At 39.6% G+C, this 22,745-nt stretch overlaps 1 long non-coding RNA gene across 1 annotated transcript; it reads right to left on the reverse strand.

Annotated features, from left to right (window-relative positions):
- Positions 1-1,901: 1,901 nt before the first annotated feature.
- On the reverse strand, positions 1,902-22,413 carry LOC110345003 (uncharacterized). The gene is made up of 2 exons (XR_002388024.2): positions 22,270-22,413; positions 1,902-2,741 (listed from the first exon to the last, which is right to left on the reverse strand). It is a non-coding gene; the product is annotated as an uncharacterized LOC110345003 (long non-coding RNA).
- Positions 22,414-22,745: the final 332 nt, after the last annotated feature.

Consider the following 22,745-nt stretch of genomic DNA (forward strand, 5'->3'; position numbering starts at 1 on the left):
GTGAAGAGAAAGTCAGTATTAAAAACAAAATATAAAAATATCTGATATTGTTGGTCCAGTAAATTTCCTAAGAGTACTGTCAAGAAGCACTAAAAATAATACATGTGTGATGGCCACATCTGTAATCTCAGCACTTGGGAAGCTGAGGGAGGAGAATCGCTGAGTTCGAAGCCAACCTGGGCTACATGTGAGTAGCAGGAATATAAGCAAGAGCCTGTCTCAAAAAACAAAACAAATTACTAAAAATAACTGATTTTGGGCCAGGGATGTATCTCAGTGGTGCAGCACCTGCCTGGCAAGTGCAAGGTCCTGAGTTCGATCCCTGGTACTGGAAAAAAACAAACAGATTTTATGTTTCTTTAAAAGCACTTATCAGTAAAAGTAGGAGTCTTTTGGTCCCCTGCTGCCATGTGTGATGAGGCCCAGTGTCAGGTACAGCCCTTCCCTACTCAGTGGTCATTTTCCTCAGGGGACAGCAATCAACAGCCAAAAATATACTACATCATCTGGTCACACTTTGTTTCCCCAAACACAAGAGTCTCTAATAACAGCATGGGACACTCTGGCCACTCAAGTTGAAATCAAAGCTCACTTAGTAACTTGGCTTATAGAGCTTTTGTGGTTTATCATTTCCCTCTGGAAATTATCATCTATTAGAAAATTGAAATAAAAAATAAGCTCACCAGGTGTGGTGGTGCATGACTATAATGCCAGTGACCTTCGAGATAGGAGAATCAAAAGTTCCAGCTCAGCCTGGGCAGCTTAGTCAGAAGGGATAAAAAGGGATAGAGATGTTGCTCTGTGTGAAAGCCCTGGGTTCAATCCCCATTACTGTAAATAAATAAATGATAGATAGATAAGTAAATAAAGAAATAGCTAAAAAAAAATTATTGTTGGGTGAAGAGGCACAAGCCTATAACCTAGCAGTTAGGGAGTGTAGGGCAGGATAATGGAGAGCTCAAGCTCTACTTGGGGCCAGGTGCACAGGCACATGGCTGGGATTCCAGCACTTGGACACTTGGAGGTTGAGGCAGGAGGATATCGTGAGTACATAACTGTAGCATTGCTCCCAACATATATGTTGGGAGCAATGCTACACATAACAGCCTAGGCTACATAAGTTCAAAGTCAGCCTGAGCTACATAGCAAGACCCTGTCTCAAAAAAAAAAAAAAAAAAAAAAAAAATCCACTCCAGCAATTTAGCAAGCCTCATTTCAAACTTTTAAAAAAGTAATAAAAAAGGTCCAGGGTCATAGCTCATAATACACTGCCCATGAATTGGATTCTCATTACCACTGGAAAAAAAATATTGAATTTTTATTATGATTGATTTTTGAGCAATTATAAATATACTAAAATTATTAAATTATATACTTAAAATGGACGGATTTCGTGAAATGTAAAATCACATCTCAAAAAGCTGAATTCATATTTATTAAATATCAAAATAACATTTGAAATTGAAAGTGAAAGTTGAGCTCAAAGTAGTCTTCAGTGTCGATCTCAAATTATTAAACAGCTTAACAGGGCACAGCTCTCATAAATGGGAAATCCACTGGGAAAAATGAGGTCACTTCTGATGTGTTTCAAGAACTCTTTAAAATAAACCAGAAGGGAAATTGCAACCCTGCCCTGGATTCCCGAACTTTGCAGAAATCTCCAGAAAATTCCTGGCTTGCAACACTGCTCCGCCAGCTCTGGCCTTGGCCTTTTCTGGGGAAGCCCAGCCCAGGTCGTCCTTCTAAGCAGTGTGAGTCAGCGGGCTGGGCCTACTGCGCGGCTGCGAGGGGAATGGCTGTGAATGAGAAGTAGGCAGACAGCTTGAAGACAGTAGTAACTTCTGCTGACAGGAAACTGGCCAACTTGGAACTTGCACATAAATCATCCTGCTAAGGTGTCATCCTTCCTGCCAATAGCACTGCGGACTGGGACGACAGAGGGGAGTGAGACTCAGTGGCGCAGCCATCAGAGTGCTCAGCTGGCCTTCTTTCTCCTTGGACTCCGGAAAGTCCTGAGGTGGGAAGGGAGGGTGCTGAGTCACTGTGTCTTCACCCGAATGGTTTTGCAGTGATTATTCAAGGCCATGAGCAGTCACTGATCGTACCAGGTTTACGCCAATGTTACGAAACTTTGTGTGCTTATTGCCAAGCTGGAGTGCTTCAAAGGCTCAGCAGTGATGTGTGGACGGCGCGTCTCCATTCAGAATGTGTTGGCTGGGATGATGAGTGACTCACGCAGGCCGGGCTTCCTGATATGGATTCTCCTGCAGCCCCAGCAGAGACGTTGCTCCTGCTCAGCTCTGCCACTTAACCACGGTGCGAACTGGGCACATTCCTTCATCCTCCTGAGAATGGTGAATACTGTACTACTTGGGTGGCATTTTGGCTGCAGACGGTCAATAAAATGCTCTTTCCTGGGTATTCTAACAATAATATCAATTTCTTCTGAATAAAATTGACTTCATAATTTAGCATTTTATTATAAAGACTTGTACTTTGACTCTTGATTTCATGTCTTATTTCCCTGGTTAGCCTACAGCTCCCTGGGGAGAGTAACAAGGCCTTCTTCTTTCTTGGAAGCCTACTGAAAATGTCTATTCACTTGGAGAGCACGGGCTATGCAGGTTTTAAATATGTCTTTTTTCAGTTTGTTGAAAGACTGTTTTCAGTTCCATCCGGTTATGGCAACAGGGTCAGACTGGATAACTAAGATGCAGGACCTTGGGACTAGACTGTTGGACCTGAGTGACAATGTAAGATACATTGTATCAGAAGAGTTCAGCTTTTCAGAAGGTAGAAAGTCCTCATTTATTTCAGCAATCAAAACAGAATTGAGGGGATGAATATTATAAAAATACATTACACACATTGAGGCCCCCCAAAATGTGAAAGTATGGGGGAAGATAGGAAAAGGGGGTGATGGGGCAAAAATGATTAAAGTATATTATGTGTGTGTACAAAAAAGGAAGGCTTTCTATTATACAGTTTGATATGACACTCCTGTTACTTATGTCCATTATTATATTTTAGTTTGATTCTTTCTTTCTTTTTTTTGAGATAGGCAGCGTCTTGCTCTGTAGCTCCAGCTGGGCTTGAATTCACTATGTAGCCCAGATAGGCCTTTAACTCATGGCAATCCTGCCTCAGCCTCCTAAGTGCTGGGACTCCAGGCATGCGCCACCATGCCTGGCTTCATGTCAATTACTGACAGCTACTTGCCTGTGCCAACCTATAACACCTTCTTTACCTCCCTCAATAGCCACATTGATACTGTCTGTGAGCACCTTAGATTCTACTTCTTTCTGTGTCACTTCCATTTGTCCCTTCTCTCCATTCCCACCAGTCACATTTTGGCTCAGGCTTCCATCTCATCTTACCAGGGTTTTAAGAATATACTCATTGAAAATCTCCCTGTTGCTTCATCTTTGCTCCTCTGTAATTTACTCGCAAAATGCTGCCACTATTATCTTTCTCGGCAACCATCCGATCATGTACAGTACTTTCTTTTCTGAATCCTTTAATGATTTGCCATAATCTATTTCTAAAAAAACAGAAATAGGCAACATTTCTTGAAGACACCCCCCCCCCACCATTGAGTCTATCACCATGGAATCCTCTTACTTCCCAACTTTGTCTTCCACTGCCCTTTGCCTTGTGTCCTTACCCAGTTATTGCTGGGCTCCCACATTTCTGAGCCTTTGGTCGTACTGATGCTTTTCCCCAGAATCCCCTCCTCCTTCATCCCCTTTCTACTAGTGCAGCCTCGCATGTGAGTCCAACTCCTTCATTCAAAGCCTGACTCTGCTTGCTAGCTGGGATGCTGGGCAACTTACTTAACCTCTTGAGTGCATTTTTCTCATCCATAAAATAGAGATAATAACAACTACCCCCAGCTCTAGTGCAAAGACTGAAGGAGAAAGTACATACAAACTACTTAGTAAAGTGCCTGTACAGAGCAAAAGCCAAGTAAATATCAACAGCTGTAAAGTTCAAGTTTCATTTCATTTTATTTTTGGTACTGGATTAAACCCAGGGCCTCATGCATGTCAGGCAAGTGGAATACCCCTGAGCTACAACCCCAGACTTCTTTATTTTATTTTGAGACAGTCTCACTAAGTTGCCTAGGCTGACCTCAAATTCCCCATCCTCCTGCCTCAGCCTCGCAGGTAGCTGAGATCACAGGTGTGCACCACCATACCTGGCTCAAGTATTATCTTAAATCATTATTCTCTGTTTGATTAATTTTTTGCAGTACTGGAGATTGAATTTAGGGCCTTCACATTGAGCTACATTTCCAGCCTTTTTTATTCTTTACTTTCAGACAAAGTCTTGCTAAATCACTAAGTTGCCCAGGCTGGGCTCAAACTGTTGGTCCCCTTGCCTCAGCCTTCTAGAGTGCTGTATCACCACATCAGGCTCTTCCAAATATTTTCAAAAACATTCTTCCCTTATATCCATGTCAAAGATAAAATTACAGTATTTGGTTTCTTTCTCTTTCTTTCTCTCTCTTTTTCTTTCCTGTGGTAGTATGGAATTGAACCTAGAGTCTTTACATTGAGCTATATCCCCAACCCTTTTAATTTTTCAATTTGACACAGGGTCTTGCTAAGTCCTTCAGTTGGCTAGGCTGTGCCTGAACTTGTGATCCTCCTGTCTCATCCTCCCAGAGTGCTGGGATCATAGGCACATGCCACCACATCCAGCATGTATTTAATTTCATAATTATAATTTTAAATTTATGGGTCTTCTCTGATTAGACTGTTTTGTAAGGGCTGCTGCTTTCTAATACTTGAAACTACCATATACCTAGCTTGGTGCCTCAATGTCCAATAAACATTTTGATGAAGGAAAGATTATAATATCACGTGTGGCTTTTGTTTTGGCCGGATTCCGTTCATGTGAAAATGGAGGAACTAACCATGAGTTCTCAAATGAGGTTCAGTCTCTGCCAAGCACAGGTCTGGGAGATGTGTCAGAGGAAATTATCAAAAACCTGTCTGAGAATTACTGTAGAAAAAGGAGGTGACTGTATTTGAAGGAGTGCCTGGCCTCAGAATATTTTATATGGTAGATATTTATCGGGTTCTGTTCTGAGCCTCTTGAACATATAATAGAGCTAGAGAAGATCCAGAGAATGACTAAAAATGATCAAGGGCAGAGAGCTTTATGTATGGTGGTAAAAATAAAAAAGATTCCATTTACAAAAAAGTCTCAGAGTGATGAAGAAAACCAAAGATTATTTTCTCACATTCTAAAAAAAAGCAGAATTTCATGAAGCCTGATGGGCTAACAAAAATTTAAAAAAATACCTCTTTATATAGCAGGCACTAAAATATAGATCCCATTACTCCAAGAGGCTGTGACTACAGAAAATGTAAATATTTCAGACAGAGCTGGAGCAAGGGTCCAGCCAGCCAGACAGCTGCTTTCCTCAAAGAAGAGGCAAATAATTGGGCTAAATAAGAACATGGTATCCATTCACTCATGTTTCCACATAGAGCTCCTTGGAAATTTTACATCTGTGAGTTTTACACTATAAAACTTGGCTGGAATTGTTAAAACAAACAGTGCCTATGAATGAAATTTAAGAGAAGAAAATAGAGTCTTCCCACCATGGGATTCATCTCTTTTGAACTGGAATGCTTTTGAATTGTACATGTAAGTGGCTGCATCAACGAGACTTCAGGGCTGAGTCATGAATGGATGCCTTAGTGGGAAACAAGTAGCTTATTTTTCATATATATATATATATATATGTAAATCTACTTAATATAGTTTACAAGAAGTTATCTTGGAGAGAGAGAGAGAGAGGCCACAAAAGGAAACTAGAGAGAGAACAAGTTCTCAGAGACATGGTAATTGTGGTGCAGGCTTTCTCTCCCAGAACATTTAAGTTTACATTAGCTAGTAGAAATAAAAGAATAAATTAATCTTAAGTAATTTCTATTGTTAAAATATAATCTTAAAATGCTGAATAGCTAACTTTGTTTTTATTTTGAAATAGGGTCTTACTAAATTGCCTGTATACCACCACTCCCAGCTTATTTATTTATTTATTTATCTATCTATCTATTTATTTATTTATTTATAGAGAGAGATAGAGTCTCACCCTGTAGTCCAAGCTGGCCTTGAACTCACCATGTAGCCCAGGCTGGCCTTCAACTCTCAGCAATCCTGCCTCAACCTTCTGAGTGCTGGGATTACAGGCACGCACCTCCAGGCCAACAAGCTCATATTTTAAAGAATATTATTTTGGCTGGGGATGTGGCTTGGTGGTAGAGTGCATCCTTAGCAGGCCAAAGGCCTTGCATTTGATCCCCAGCACTACAAAAGGCAAAATAAATAAATAAATAAAAATTTAAAAAGAAGTAAAATTATTTAGATGGACTCCATTCTGAGAGGTGAACTCTTTTAATTGCATTTTAACTGTAGGCTTAGGAAACAGTTGTAAAAGTCAGTAGCAATTTATAAATGGCAAGTTAGAATGTTTCAAAGCACTTTGGGATAATAACAATCCTTGGGCTGTACAACCCATCGGTTTTGAACCCAGGAACGAGTGTATGGAAGTCCTCTGAAACTCACTGCCATGCTGTACAGTAAGTATATGATGGGGCCCTGCTGTGCTGACTGTGATGCTGCCCTGCCATCCAGGTCCAGACAGAAAAGCCTCATCCTGGTCCATTAAGAGGACCCACCCCATGGAGCAACAGAGAAACTGAGTGCCTGCAGCTCCTGTCACGTCATGTATGACTGGCCATAAGCACAAGGCTCTGAGGCCTGGGGCTCCGTAGCCTCAGGATGCAGCGAGTAGAACCCTGCCTTGAGCTATGGCAGAAGGGCTGGCAAAATTGGGCTCTCTGACCCTTGCGCCTGGTTCTGATTCCCAGCAGAACTTGACCCCTGAAATGGATCCTGTTTTTAATCAACTCTCTTCAACTCTTTCTTAATTTAAGTACTGTGTACAACCCCAGAAAAAGCAGAGTAATGGGTTCCCAACCCTAGTCCTCTCCTCCCCTCCATAGAGGGAGGCTTGCCACCCCCTTGCCCTTTCTGACTGTTCTAGCTAATGATTGCCAAGAGCTGGCTCACATGGTCTCTTCCCTTCCCTAAGGAGATTTCTCAATTATATCTTAACTGGTATTCGTCCCCGGGTGGGTGTTCTCTCTCTCTCTCCCTCCCTCCCTACCCACCTTTCCTTTGCCCCTCTAAAAATTGTACTATAGGTGAGCTACTTTGGGGAGTGGCAGTTTGAATGAAAGGAAACAGCCATTGCCTTCATAACTTTCCCCATAGCACGGTTTTCAGAAGACAAAGCATGTGGTAGGAGTGTGAAATTATGTGGTCATTTTGGAAAACAGTCTGGCAGCTCCTCACAGGGTTCAACATGGTTACAACATAACCTAGCAATTTCATTACTAGGTGTACCCAAAGGAAATGACAATATATGTCCACTGCTGGATGTGATGACACATGCCTGTAATCCCAGCACTTGGGAGGCTGAGGCAGGAAGATCATGAGTTTGAAGTCAGCCTGAGCTACATAGTGAGTTCAAAGCCAGCCTAGACTATGTGGTGAGATGTAGGTGTCATGTAAAACATTACATTTAAAGATTATATACCCATGTGCATGAACACACATTTGTACTGAGGATTGAACCCAGGGTCTTATGATTGCTAGGCAAGCACTTTACCACTGAGCTACATCTCCAACCCTCTTTATTTTGAGACAAGGACTTGCTAAATTGCCCTGGTTGGCCTTGACTCCTGCCTTAGTCTCCTGAGTAGCTAGTATTATAGGCATGGCCATCTGCCTGGCTAAAGATAATATTTTTGAAAAATTTGATTATACAAGAAATAATTAATTCTCATTATAAAAAAAATAAAACATTATAGATAGACCTAAATTTTCCCTTGAGCCAGGCATAGTGGTTCATGGCTATAATCCCAGCACTTGGGAGTCTTAGGCAGGAGGACTGTCAGGAGTTCAAGGCCAGACTAGGCTACATAGTGAGTTCAAACCCAGCCTGCACTATATAGTGAGACCCTGACTTTTAAAAAAAAATTTCCTTGACAAAAAAACTCCAGTTCTTTTATCCTCTCCAAAAAGAACTACTCACTCTTCCAGGTTATTTCCTTACATAAAACTTTTCTTATATAGTTTTATGTGTGGGTTTTTGTTTGTATTTTCTACTTTTATCATACTGTATTTTAATTTTATTATTTATCTATTTATTTATTTATGGTATTGAGGATTGAACCCAGGGTCTTCACACTGAGCTACATCCCTAGTCAATTTTTAAAATTTTTATTTTGAGATAGGGTCTTACTAAGTTGCTAAATTCCCCAGGCGGAATTCAAATTTTGGATCCTTCTGCCTTACCTCCTAGAGTGCTGGGATTACAAGTGTGCACCACCATGCCAGGGTATATTTCATTCTTTATCTTGCTTTTTTCACTCTTGAAAGCTTTCCACGACAATCTGTACAGGTCGGCCTCATTCAATTGACTGATTGATCAACTGATTGACATGGTATCCCTATGTAGCTCAGGCTGTATAAGCCCAGGCTGGCCTTGAATTTGAAATTCTCCAGCCTCCACCTCCCAAGTGCTGGGCACACCACTGTGCCCTGCCTAATTCCATTTATTTTTATTTTTTTAATTCCTTTTAATTGACATAGCATGAATAGACCCTAGATCAGTGATAGCCTTTTAGAGACCCAAACCGCAACCCAAAACCCACTTATCACAAAGTGCCAACACTGCAATTAATCCTGAATACTGAGGTTGTAGTTTAGAAAAAACAACTCATACATTAACATCTTTCATCTGAAAAGAAAAACAACACCTGTGCCCGAGATTATTTAGTATTCCCTTATGGGAGGATATTTAGGTTGTTTCCAGTTTCTCATTTTGCAACCAATACAGGGTTCAACACTCCTGTATATGTCTCTTTGAGTATGTGTGTAAACATTTTTCCAGAGTAAACACTGATAAGTAGGATAGCTGGGTTAAGCAAGAACATTTTAGTTTTAAAAGTGGTGCCAAATTGCTGCTGAAGTGCCTGTAACAGTTTATATTCCCTCTGGCGGTGAGTGAGACTATCTCTCTATCCATCTGACATAACATTTGATCTAACAGATATTTTAGTTTTGGCAAGAGAATCAGCAGAAAATAGATTATTTTCATAATAGGTAATGAAATTGAACATCTGTTCATAAGCCTACCTTTTCATTTTGTTTGTCCCTTTTTTTTTGGTACTGGGGATTGAACTCCGGTCCTTGCACTTGCAAGGCAGGCGCCAGAACCACTGAGCTAAATCCCTGGCCCTGTTTGTCCCTTTTTCTGTGCGGTGTTTTATTTTGTATTTTCAGTAGCGCTTAAGTGTATTTTTTATGATAAATGTCCATGTAAATATTTATATCCATATATACCTTTATATATATGAATATTTTCTTCATAGGTATTAGTACATAGTTTTTGTGTTTTATGTAAAGCTATCTCTCCATGATCTTGGTGTGAGGTACGGGTCTAATTTTTATTTTCTAAATGACTAAACAATTGTTTCAATGCTATTATTTGAGTACTTTATTTTTACTCTTTTGAAATATTCTTTTTCCACATAAAAAAGTATATATGTTAAATCTTAAGCTTTATAGAGAAGTGAATCTGCAACCCATGGAAGGAGGAAGTACAGGACAAGAGAATTGAGGGGACTGGCTCCCTGACCCGTCTAGCCATGACAGCTTCTAGCAGAGGAAAGCTAGGGACTTTCTAAGTGGGCGCTGTACTTTTTGACATTAGGCAAATAAACTGGTAGGTAAATACTCCATATTCAGCTGAGCATAGTGGTCCAGGCCCACAATCCCAGCTACTAATAAGGCTAAGGCAGGAATATTACAAATTTGAGGCTACTCTGGACAATTTAGTGAGGCACTATCAAAATAAAATAAAATACAAAATAAAATGGCTGGGGATGTAGCTCAGTGCAAAGGCCTTGGGTTCAATCCCTAGTATCACAAGACAAACAAACAAATTCCATATTCTAATAGTATTAATTCACTTAACAATTGATTATGTCCTTTTAGCCTTTTCTTTCTCAAACCTATAAAAGTGTTACCCTTATTGGCACAGAAAATTAGGGTAAAATTATACAAAATGACAAAGTGAGGATCAGCTATGTATCAAGTTATAGACCTATCCTGAGAAAGCAGAAGTGCTACAAATGTAATTTTAAGATAGTGGGATTTTCCCCTCTTCAATTTATTCCTCCTACAGCAGCCAGGATGACCGCCCCCAACAAACCAATCTGGTTACTCTCACAACCCTCCAGCTATTTAAATCATTCAGTAGCTTCCTGTTGCTCAAATTTTTAACATAGCATATAATTTCATGTGTGGCAGAACCTCCTAATTTTCCTGCTTCTCCTTCTTCATAACAGGCACTCCAAGTTTGCTTTATTTTACTCCAAGTGGTTTGTGTGTAGTTAACTCCATCTTCATCCCTTTAGAAAACATGTGACTTATACTGAGCCCATCATGATATCCTCACTGCCTAATATCAGTCTGGTAGTTTGTACTAACATGGCCTCTATGAATGCATTCTTCAGTGTTCAGGTCCTCCCCTTGACTCTGAGTTGTACTTGACTGCTTTAGCCAGTCAAGGTGGCAGGCAAGGTGCTGTGTCTCTATCCCACTAGTCTGCGTGATTCATTCAGGTAGATTCGCCATCTAATGAGACTCAAGGAGATAGTTGTGCAATCTTTCTTTGGCCCCTCTAGATTTAGTCTTCCTCTCTTTCACAGAATAAAAAAAATTTAAAAGAATTGGGGATGTAGCTCATTGTGAATGCCCTGGATTAAATTCCTAGTATCATTAAAAAAAATGATCAGCTTTTGCAAGTTGTTATGAACCAGCTCCATTACTCAACTGAAAAAGTCCCATTACACAAGGAAATAGATTCTCTTTGAGGTACTGGAAAGGAGCCCAAGACCTTCACACTGAGCTACATTGCAGATGTTTTTTATTTTGAGACAGCATTTCACTAAGTTGCTAAATCGATCAGACTGGGCTTGAACTTTCCATCCTCCTGCCTCAGCCTCTCATAGTACTGAAATTACCTACATGCACCACTACACCTGGTGTAGGTTCTTTTTGAATTGTCCTGAATTGAGTGTGCAATCTGATTCCTCATGGACTGAAGACTGATGATACAATCCTGGAATGTTGGCTAACTGTTGAGAGAAAGTAACTCTTTTCTATAAGACTTAAATCTGGGTAGGATCTAAGCCTAGAGTTCCAGAAGATTTCTTTACATAAAGTCAACCAAAAGGGAGTCAGAGTTAAGAGATGGAGGGTGGTGGCATTCCTGGCACTGTCATTTGAACTCCTATTTACAGCCACACTTTGAAATCAGCTGTGTCCTGAACTTGCCCAAAATGGGAACTAATACATAATTTCTCTCTCTTTCTCTTTTTTGTTTTTAGTTTTGCTGAAGCAAGTTTGCACTGGGATTCTACCTTTTGTATTCTGAAGATTCCTTTTTTTTTTTTAAGATTCCTAAGGGACACAGAGGCAACATATGGTCTGGCCCTTCCCTGCCTATAATGACTTGTTCCTTGATTTTTGCATTCCAGGCTTTCTTTTAGTCACTTTGAAGCACCTCTGCTGTAATTGCTTTACATGTACATTTGCCCAAAATTGTCTGGAATATTCTTCCTTTTCTTTGCCAGTTAATTCAGTCATCTTTCACATTACTGCTTAACATTTCTGTTAGTTTGCAACAATGTAGCCCCTGATGAATGACCCCTCCTAGTATTCAGGCCCTCTCCCTAATTCTGGGTAGACAGCATGGTTTAAAGCCATCAGAATTCAGCAGCCATGATGCCAGTTCCAACCCAAAGCCTTAAGAAAGGCCAATGACTTCTGCATGTGTTCTTGGAAGGGTTGAGATGACATTAAAAAAAAAAAAAAAAAAAAGTGCATTTAACCTATAATCCCAGAGGTCTGAGAGGGTGAGGCAGGAGGATCATAATTCACGCCCAGCCTGGACAATGTAGAAACTTAGTGAGACCCTGTCTCAAAAAAATTTTTTTCTTTTTTGTTATGTTTTTGAGACAGGTTCTCACTACATAGTTCAGGCTAGCCTTGAACTCACTATGTATCCCAGGCTGGCCCTGGACTTGTGGCAATCCTCCTGTCTCAGCCTCCTGAATGCTGGGATTATAGGTATGTGCCATCATACCACTGGCTTCAAATAAAAAAAATATTTTAAAAAGGGATAGGAATGTAGTTCAGTGCAAAGGCCCTGGCTATATAATTGACTATGGATAGGATCACCAGAAGAACTGACTATATGAGCCCAAATTATAGAATTATGAGCAACAAAGTGGTTCTTGCCCATAGCTTTTCTTATTTTTCAAGGCTAGCAGTCCTGATGTCAGATAATGCTAGATGCCATCAGTTGACTCACAGCAAGCTGCTGGTCACTGCCACTTCAGACTGATGCTTCCTTGTGCCAGACGCTGTAGGTCAGCTCTACTGGGGGCTGGTCTTAACTGCTCTTTCTTTGGAAATGACTGCTCTGTCAACACTGCTCAGGAAACAAAACCAAACAAAACCTGAATAGATTTATAGAGCTTTGAGAGGCCACTCTACAGGAGAAATAAATCATAAGCAGGTTTACAGGAACACCAAAGCAAGCCGGTCTTTACTGTAACAGAGCCTGTGCTGCAGCACAGCGGAGTCAGTACACAGGGAGAGCCCTTCCGGATGAACCCGGGAGAAGTGGCTGGGGAGCGCGGTTTCTATAGCAGTTGCAGGCCTGTTCGGCCAGGGGCAGGGCTGAAAGCTTGCTATGAAAGTTGAGTGTACAGATAAGGGGCCCAGACGCCTCCCTTCCCCATCTTAGCCACTCCAGCGCCCCCCCTTCTTCAAAAAGGCCACTGTATCTCCAGAAGTGGGGAGTGGGTAAGGGGCGCCACACTGCCTGGCTGCACTCTTGTTGGAGTGGAGAAGGGTGATTTGATAGCCAAGAAGGACACTGAAGGGAACTGTCTCAATCCATTGCGGGGTGGGGGGAGCACAGGGGCTGAGGGGGAGGGGTGTGCTGGCCACCAGGGCCCCCCCTGCGGCTGGCACGGGGGCAGGGGGGCGGCGGGATGAGAGAGGTGCTTTTCCTCTCTTGCAGTTAGTTATACATGCAATTCAAGAAGAAATTTCCTTTTCAGAAGCCCTTTCCTGCGATACATTCAAGAACTCTAGGAGTATGTTCCTGACCCCAAAGCACCAGTGCTTGTTGTGGTGGTGATAAAGTTGGATTTGTGCACCCTGGGGCCCAGCCCTCCACTTCCCCTTCCTGCTGGACCTGTTGCTGATCTTTGGAAAATAGCTTCAGTCACAGTTTAGCATGGTAAAGTCCACAAGACCCCACTCCAACTCCCAAGTTACCATTCTATTCTCCAGCATTAGCAACCATTAACAGGAAAATTAAATTTTAAAAGATTCGTGGTTTATACAGGTTTATAGTGTTCTGATTTACACAGCAGGTTCTTTCAAATTACACTTAGGGGAATAAATCAGTGACTGACTTTGGCAATCTCAAAAAGTACAAAGACTTCCAATTCTAAAGGGTTTTGCTGGTGAGTCATTAAGTTAAAAAAGGAAATCCATATCAGTAATAGATCTTTGTAGAAGTACCCTATGTTCTTTAAAAATTGATTGTTTCTAGGTGGCTACTTCAACCAACATTGTCAAAAGAATAGATTTCTGTTGTAATATGAAATGATGTTTTCTGAGAAATAGCTCCCAGTCTTTTTTTAAAGAAAAAAATAGTTAACAAAGGAGATTTATTATGGAGGGTACTTCCAGAGAATCAGAACTTTCAATAATTTTATCCTGTGCTATTTTCATTGTTTAGTATTATAGGTCATAACCATTTTGCAGATTGGAGAGTTCTGGCTGCTGTGCTTGTGGGATGGTGCAGGGTATAGACCTAAAGGTTATGTGTTCAGAAATTACTGTTCACCAAGGTGCATGAAGATAAACCTGTCCTTTTTCCAGCTCTCCTCTCCTCTCCCAGTGCTCACAAACCCTATCACAAAGACCCATACATCCTTCTTCTCCAATGTCATCTCTCCTTTTCTACTTACAATACTTTAGTTCAGGCTCCTGTCAGTTTGACCTTTGAACTTGTGTTGCAGCCTCACAAGGGATTTTCCTGCCTTAGTCTCAGCCCATCTACTTCCAGATCCATCCTAAAGCACACTGCTGCAGTGACTGCTCACTCCTTTCCTTCAGACCTTTCAACGAAGCCGGGCATGGTGGGGCAGGCCTGTAATCCCAGCACTCAGAAGGCTGAGGAAAGAGGATTGCTGTGAGTTCAGGGCTAGCCTGGGCTACATAAAGAGTTCAAGCTCTGCCTGAACTTCATAGTGAGATTCTGTCTCAAAAAAAAGAGTATTTTTGATTTGTGCTAGGATAAAATGTTTCTAAGTGAAGGAATTTAAGACTTCTATATGTGATGTGTGAGAGGTGATGGATATGTCAATTAGCTTAATTGTAGTAATCATTTCACACTATATATCTATCTCAAAACTTGATGTTGTGTACCTTAAATATATATGATTTGTCAATTATACTCAATAAAATGTATCGAATAAAGAAACAAAGATTCATCAAAGTGTATGTTAATTATGTATAGTGTTTTGCATATTAATCACACCTCAATAAAGTGGCTTAACAGAAAAGAGCATAGAGATGAAAAGATGCCATGAGCAGCACAAGGTCCAAGTTCCTTTGCTGTGCAGAACAAAGTGCAAAGCTTGGCAGCAACCTCTCTACCAGAGAGCCAAGGTGTCCCTACCTCCACGTTCCCATGGTGGCCTCCTAGGCTGAGCTACCCCCAGCCTGGCCTTCTTTGAGAACTGCCATTCTGGGTCCTCTCAAAATGGCCTCCACAGGTATACTGGGAGGCTTGTCGCTGTACTGTCTCCATGACAGTCAGCTGATGCAAACTATAAATGTAATGTTCACAGGGTGGTGATGCAGCCTGCCTCGGAGAGATGTATTTCCATGCCCCTTTCCTGCATGATAGTAAGACACATTGCTCATCAGTCCCCACATATTTCAAAGCAGCCACAGTGGGCCCAGGTGAAACCCAAGAACACTCTCAAGTGACCTCTGAATATGACTTTCCTAAAAAGGGTACAGCTTCAAGCTGATTTGAAGCATGCTCCCTCACATGACTTAAGTGTCCATTCACGACCCAGTTCCTGCCTGCTTTCCAGCCCTGTTTCTACCATGTGTCCTTTGAGCTACATGCATTAAAATATTAAAATCTCCCTGAATCAGCCAGGCTCTTTCATGATGCTTTGCCTTTGATATAGCAATGACACGTGTAATTATAGTATATTAAAATTCTAACCCAAGTGTTACGAGGTAATAGTATCCCTAATTTACAAATGAGGAAACCAAGGCTAATAGAAGTTAATCAGCTTGTTCCAACCTCACAAAGAAAGTCAGTGTGACCTAGAATCGTGCCTGTCTTTTTCTTCTGGTGAATATCTCTCACAATGTCAGCGCACATCACTTCCTTGTAATTCCTACCCTGACTTCTCTGTCTTGGAGGTAGGCATTCCTCCTTCTAAATTTCCATATTTTCAAACATTATTTCACTATGGCAGCAACATATATTTATTACAGAAAGTTGAGACAGTCAGAAAAATAGTCAATAGTAGATCTATCCAAATGCAATCATTGTTAACATTTGTGCCAAATCTCAGACCTTTGAATATCATAATTGTTAAGTGTATATTATTTTTTATTTTACTTTTTTGGGACTAATAATATTAGCATAAACATTTCTCCATATTGTCATACAGTTTGACACCTGGCTTCATTATCAGTTAGGAGACTTTGTGTTCAAGTAACAAATAACCCATTCAAATTGTTTTAAACAATAAGGAATGTGTGCTCCAGGTGTGCTATAATTTGGGTTCCAGCCTTATTTTTCTGAGCCCCACCTCACCTTGATGGGCTGACATTGTCCTCAGCGATCCCTCAGAGCACGAGCCTGGGCAGCTTGCTTCCTTCTTGCTCAGGTTCAAAATGCGGGGAAAGAAATGTTACCCAGATGGTGGAAGAAAGTTTCACTTTGCAGTCTGATTGGGCCACTTTAGGACATGTGCTTCTTCCCAGACAGAATAATCACTGGGGCAATATAACCTTTGGTTTAAGCTTGGATTCTCAAATGAATCAGGTGGAATTATGATTTTTGGTTTGTTTAGAATCAGCCTTTGGAGTTGACAATGAAGTTGGCTTCTCCTGTGACTGTATGGATAAAGCATTTGTACATGAAGAGAAATTGGAATTGTGTGGGTGTGTGTTTTAATTGGTACTGGGATTTGAACCCAGGGCCTACGACATGCTAGGCAAGGGCTCTACTACTGAACTACTTCCCTGGCCCTTTTTATTTTATTTTGAGTCAGGTTCTCACTAAGTTAACTAGGCTGACCTTGCAGTCCTCCTTCTTCAGCCTTTACTATTTTATTTTTATATTTTCTAATCATTTGGTAGGGAAAAATTCCTTGCTGCTACTTTAGCTACTCTGTGTAAAGTACTCTTTTTATACTTTATATAGTGGCACTTATGTATCAGATGGTGGTTGTTTATCTGCTAATTTGTGGGTCTCATGGATTATGACTTTTGTTTTGTTTTTTTGAGATAGGGTCTTGTTTGTAGTTCAGGCTGGCCCTGAACTTACTATGTAGCCCAGTGGATTATGACCTTAAGAGTAGGGAATTTTCCATATTAATCCCAGCTTTCTCAATTTTACCAAATATTATACAAATGTATTTACATCAGTGATTAAATGAGTGAATATATTGAAAATACAATAAAATGGCACTTACGGTAGTCTTTATGGAATATACAACTGGTGTTACAGTGAAGAAGAGACAAATAGGTATCACCTGCTGAAAATACCACAGGGAACACGACAGACATAGTCCTGAGTTCATGGGGCTTGTATTCTGATGGGGAGCATAAGTATGGAAGTCAAGACTGTTAACTCAGCCTTAAACAGAGAAGTGCAAGGAGTCATGGGCATTTGTAATTGAGGGTCATTCTAGGCTTTATCTTGGACCCAATTCCATTCTCCTGGTCAAAATCAGATCTAACTCTAAATCTTTTTTCTTTTTTGCAGTGCTGGGGGATTATCCCTAGACCCTTACTTGTGTTAGGCAAGCACTCTACTACTGAGCTATACCCCCAGACCATTACTCTAAATCTTTTGTCTACAATGAGACAGACAGCCCACTGCACTGAAAGGCATGGTCCAAGTCAAGGTTTTTACCTGCTCTTGGTTTTCTGTTAATCTGGTTCATTAATATTTAGTTACAATTATAATATTTAGTTGCACAGCAGGCAGAGCTCTGCAGTTGTCTACATCAAGAGCCACTCAGTGTGGCCTGATAGTGCAGACTGGGCCTAGGTGGTAAGAGGGTTTTGCCTGCAGCCTGCTGGTGAGCTGCACAAACATCCTGAGTGTGATTCTGCTTTGAGTGTGTGTGTATGTGTGTGTGTGTTCTGATCCCTCTTACTGTTTCCTTCAGTAGAAGTTGCAGAACCATGGTAATGTCTAATCACAACTCTTTTACCTTGTTTATGATACTGAGGAGGCATAATTAATATGTGAAGTAAGCAAATATGATTTCTAAATCAAAACAGATTTTCCTTTTTTTTCTTTTGTACTCGGGATTTAATGCAGGGCCTTGTATGTGCTAGGAAATCATTCCACCACTGAACTATACCCCTAGATCCCACTCTCTTTTTTGAGACAAGATCTTGCTAAATTGGCCAGGCTTAGTGTCAAACTTTTGATCCTCCTGCCTTGTCTCCCAAATAGCTGGCACTACAGGCACATGTCATCATGCCCAGCTTTTAGCAGAGAATTTTTACATATTTCACATACTCCTACTTATCTCTGAGAAGGAGCATGCCTTGCTTATGAACAGCCTATTAATGACATCTTCCTTCTTTGAAAAGGAAGTTCTATAGTTCTGTCTGACTTTGGGGAATTCAGACCCTGAGAGGTGCTTTCCCATGGTTCCTCCAAGGTAGGAAGCTGACCTAGTTTGGGAGGTGGGGGATTGCTTCAGTGGAGAAACGATATTTTAATTGAAATGTAAGTAGTGAGCACAATTGATCCAGAAGAAGGGAGGAACGAGGCAAGGCAGCAGTATACTGACGGTCTTGGGACATTATAGCTGGGCATGGTGCCATATACCTTATAATCCCAGTACTCAAGAGGCTAAGATAGGAGGATCATGAATTCAAGGCCAGTCTGAAATACATAATGACACCTTGTCTCAAAAACAGTCTTGGGACCTTATAGCTGGGCATGGTGTCATATACCTTATAATCCCAGTACTCAGGAGGCTAAGATAGGAGGATCATGAATTCAAGGGCAGTCTGAAATACATAATGACACTTTGTCTCAAAAACGAAAAACTAAACCAAACCAAACAAAATCAAAACAATTATCATCATATACTGTTGCAAAGGCCTTAAATTATATATGAAGTGTTACACTATCAATTTAAGATAGACTGTGATTAATTAAGGATCCACATTATAATCATCAGTAGTCACTAAAAATATTAGCTAAAGCCTTTTGTGATTGCACATGCTTATAATCCCAACTACTTAGGAGGCTGAGGCAGGAGGATCACAAGTTTGAGGCAGCCAGGGAAATTTAGCAAGACCCTGTATCAAAATATTGAAAAAACAGGCCACATGTGGTGGCACACACCTCTAATCCCAGCACTCAGAAGGCTGAGGCAGGAGGATTGCCACAAATCCAAGGCCAGCCTGGAGTACATAGTTTGAGGATAGCGTGAACAAAAAGCAAGACACTGTAGAAAGAAAGAAAGAAAGAGAGGAGGAGGTGTGGCTCAGTGGTAGAGCGCCCCTGGGATTAATCCCTAGTACCAAAAGAAGAAAAAAAAAACTCAAAGAGGAGAGACTGACATACAAAAAATACTCAACTCCAAAGGCGTAACAAAGAACAAAGGGGACAAAAGAAAAACAGCAAGATAGAATTAAATCCACCCATGACATAACTATCCCAAATACTAATGGATTGATTACTCAAATTAGATGTCAGAATGTCAGCCTGAAGAGATAACTAGACCCAAATATATATTGTTTACAAGACATGAACTTTAAATGTAAAAGCACAGATTGGAAGTTAGAGGCTATAAAATTCTGTCCCATGCAAACACTAAGCATAAGAAATCTAGGATATATATAATATATATATATTATATATATAATATATATATATTATATATATAATATATATATATTATATATATAATATATATATTAGGCAAAGTAGATTTTTTTAAAAGGCAAGGCATATTTCCAAAGATAAAGATCAATTTATAACAATAAATAGGTTAATTGATCAAGAAGACATAAAAATCCTAAGTGCACATGCATATCATAACAGAGCTTCGAAATATATGAAGGCAAAAATTGATGAGAGAGTAATAGATCTACAATAATACTTAGAAACTTTAACACTCTTTCAGTATGTGATAGAATAATTAAAATATCAATAAGAATATAGAAGATTTAAAAATATTCTCATTAACTTGACCTAATTGACATGTTTGGATAATCTAACCATTTCAGAGCACATATTTTTTACAAGTTCTTTATATTTGCCAAGATATATTTTATGTGCTGGGGCATATATGAAATTTAAAAATAGTCCATTTACAAAAACATCAAAACATAAAATATCTAAGAATAAATACATGTTTTAAATATGAAAAATCTCTACACTGAAGAATATAACACATTACAGAAATAAATTAATCCCAATCAAAATCCCTGAAGGATTACTGAAGTGGAAATGACAAGCTACTTGTAAATTACAAAGGATCTAGAATAGTAACATAATCTTGAAAAAAAGATAAAGTTGGAGGACTTAACTACCTGATTTCAAGGATTACTACCATGATGTAGTCATCCAGATAATGTTATTGGTGCAAATAGACCAATGAAACAAAATAGAATCCAGTACAGTAGAATAACTATGATCAGCAACAATTAATTTACTATTTCAGAATAGATATAAGAGAGTATTTTGAATGTTTCTTACACAAAGAAATGATAACTGTCTAAGGTGATGATAAATCAGTTACCCTGATCTGATCTTTATACATTGTATACATATATTGAAATGACATGCTGTATCCTGTAAACACATACAATTACTCTAAGTCATTTTAAAATAAAAATATATTTTAAAAAAGAAAATAGAATCCAGAAACAGAGTCACATATATACAGTTAATTGGTTTTGAAGAAAGGTGTGAGGGAAATTCAATGATGGAAATAATAGGTCAACAAATGTGACTGAAAAAAACTAGATATCTGTATGGAAAAATTGTCTTGTGTATTACATTTGTAGTATATATTTATGGGTCAAATTACAATTTTAAACTTACATTACTCATGATCTGGAAAATAAAGTATGCATCTTTTACTGCTTACTAGTTTTCTCAAGCCACAGGAATTTTATTAAGTAAAATTTGCTAAGGCATTGTAATTACACTGAGAACCCTAGGGCATCATTTAGAGAACAGTTTAACTATATTATATAACATTTTATATTGTGGATAATGTAATAAAAATGGCTTTCTGTTTTCAGTCCTTCCCCCTACATTTAACATAGGAGAAATTTCTAATGTCATTTATGACCAATGATATATATGTGTGAAGCTGCTAGCTGGGATGGAAGAACAGGAGCTATCTCCTTGCACAAAATTAAATCTCACAAGCAAATAGCTGAACAATTTTAAAGAGTTAACACATCTATTTTTTTTTAGAGTTAATACATTATAATTTATTTCCAAGACATCTTTTAGATACTGGAAGCATCAAGGTCACTCACTGTGTCCCTCATGTACATGGGACTCAGTATTATTATGCCTAATGGAGGTTGATTAAAAGAAGAGATGTTTTTGTCCTAACAAACTAAAATGTAAATGTAATTACATTTTAAAAACCTATTCCTTCCACACATTGTGTTTTGAGAGAGGTTTCTTGAGAACAAAAGATCAGGCTGCTGTATGATTCTGACCCCAGATCCAAGGGGCTTTGTCATTGGGTCAGGTTTGATAGTCCCTGGTGCGAACTTGTCTCCTACAGGGCCTATTGACACCAGAAGGTCCAGTTGCAGCTAGAATAATAGCAGTTCCTTTCCTATGATTTCAATAATGCAGGAAAGTCTCCCAATGCTGGGACAAAAGCTCCCACAGTAGACTATATGTTCCCTCTTCCATACAGTGCTAGAGATGCACCATATAGTCTCTGTCTTTTTGTCCCCTATCTCAGCAGTGGTGTCCCCCATCCCAGTCTATGGCCAATGACGCTTCCATGCTATAACGTTACTTGAAATGTTCAAATTATAGGAGAAGTGATTATATTACCTTTTCTCTGGTTAAATTACAGGCCTGAGGATACACTTTGAACACTGCCACAGCATGTCACTGTCTGAGCCTCCAAATTCCAACCTCTCATTCATTTTGTGTTGACTCTTAGTTTGCTATTTACGAACCAGGTGTCAAAGACCAACAAGTTAAGCTTTAGCTTCATTATCTAATGTAATCTTTAGGACATCCCCTCAAATAGATACTTTTACTTCTGCATTTTACAATTACCTTACTTTAGGACAGAAAGGTTATGACAGAGTTGCACTTCAAATGCAGATCTGGGTCCCCAAGAGCAAGCTCTTAATACTGCTCCATATTCCCTTACTAAGCACCGAGATGACACAATTCTGGCCTCACTCGAGGTCCTAGTTACCTTTCTCTAACTCTCTTTGTAGTCACAGTACTAACAACTAGTTGCTTTGTCTAGGCAGAAAACCTGTTCTACCCAGCACAGGATGAGATAAAGCAAAATAACAAGAAACTGCTTTGCTTTTGTGGAGCTTTTTGATCTTGTTAAGATTTAGTGTTTTTCAACTTATGATGCACTGTTGAATCATCTGTGAAACTTTATCAAATACTGATAACAGAAATTCTGATTTAATTGGTCTAGGGTGAGTACTGAGCTTTGGGATTTAAAAACACACCCCAGGTATTTCTCAAGCCAAACTTGAGAACCCAAATAGGAAAAAAAAAAAATCCTCCTATAAAACATCAGAACAACTGCAATGTACAACATGATATATTTTGAAATGGATTTATTTATTTCTTACCTCGTTCCACAAGAATATGACGTGGCTAAAAAAGTACTCAGTACAGAATGAATTCCATTGAGGGACACAGAATTCTTGGTACTTGTCAAACAAGCCAAAGATGGTCTAGGATAGAAGAGGTCGGTCTAGAAATAATTCAGGTACATTTTATTTCTCTGCTTTGGGTTTGCAAGGCAGCAGTGGCAGATTTTAGGGGAAAATAGTTGATAGAAAACAGCTGATTGGTCCAGGTACTGTTTCTAGGTGCGTGATTGGTCCAAAATCTGTTTCCAGGCAGTTGATTGGTCCAGTTACTGTTTCCAGGCTGTTGAGCCAGTAGATTGCCTTGTCTCCCAGGGTTACTCAATCCACAAAGTGATAACAGGTCTCCAAAGCTTGTGTGTAATTATAATTTTTCTCCATTATGGAAGCTTACTGAAGAAAGTACCAGTATTTTAAGCATGACTCATAGGTATATCGTACATTTATTTGATCCA

This window comes from Heterocephalus glaber, unplaced genomic scaffold (genome assembly GCF_053883595.1).
Source record: "Heterocephalus glaber isolate CG9 unplaced genomic scaffold, H.glaber_assembly_v1.0 deba00001523, whole genome shotgun sequence".
NCBI classification, from domain to species: Eukaryota; Metazoa; Chordata; class Mammalia; order Rodentia; family Bathyergidae; genus Heterocephalus; species Heterocephalus glaber.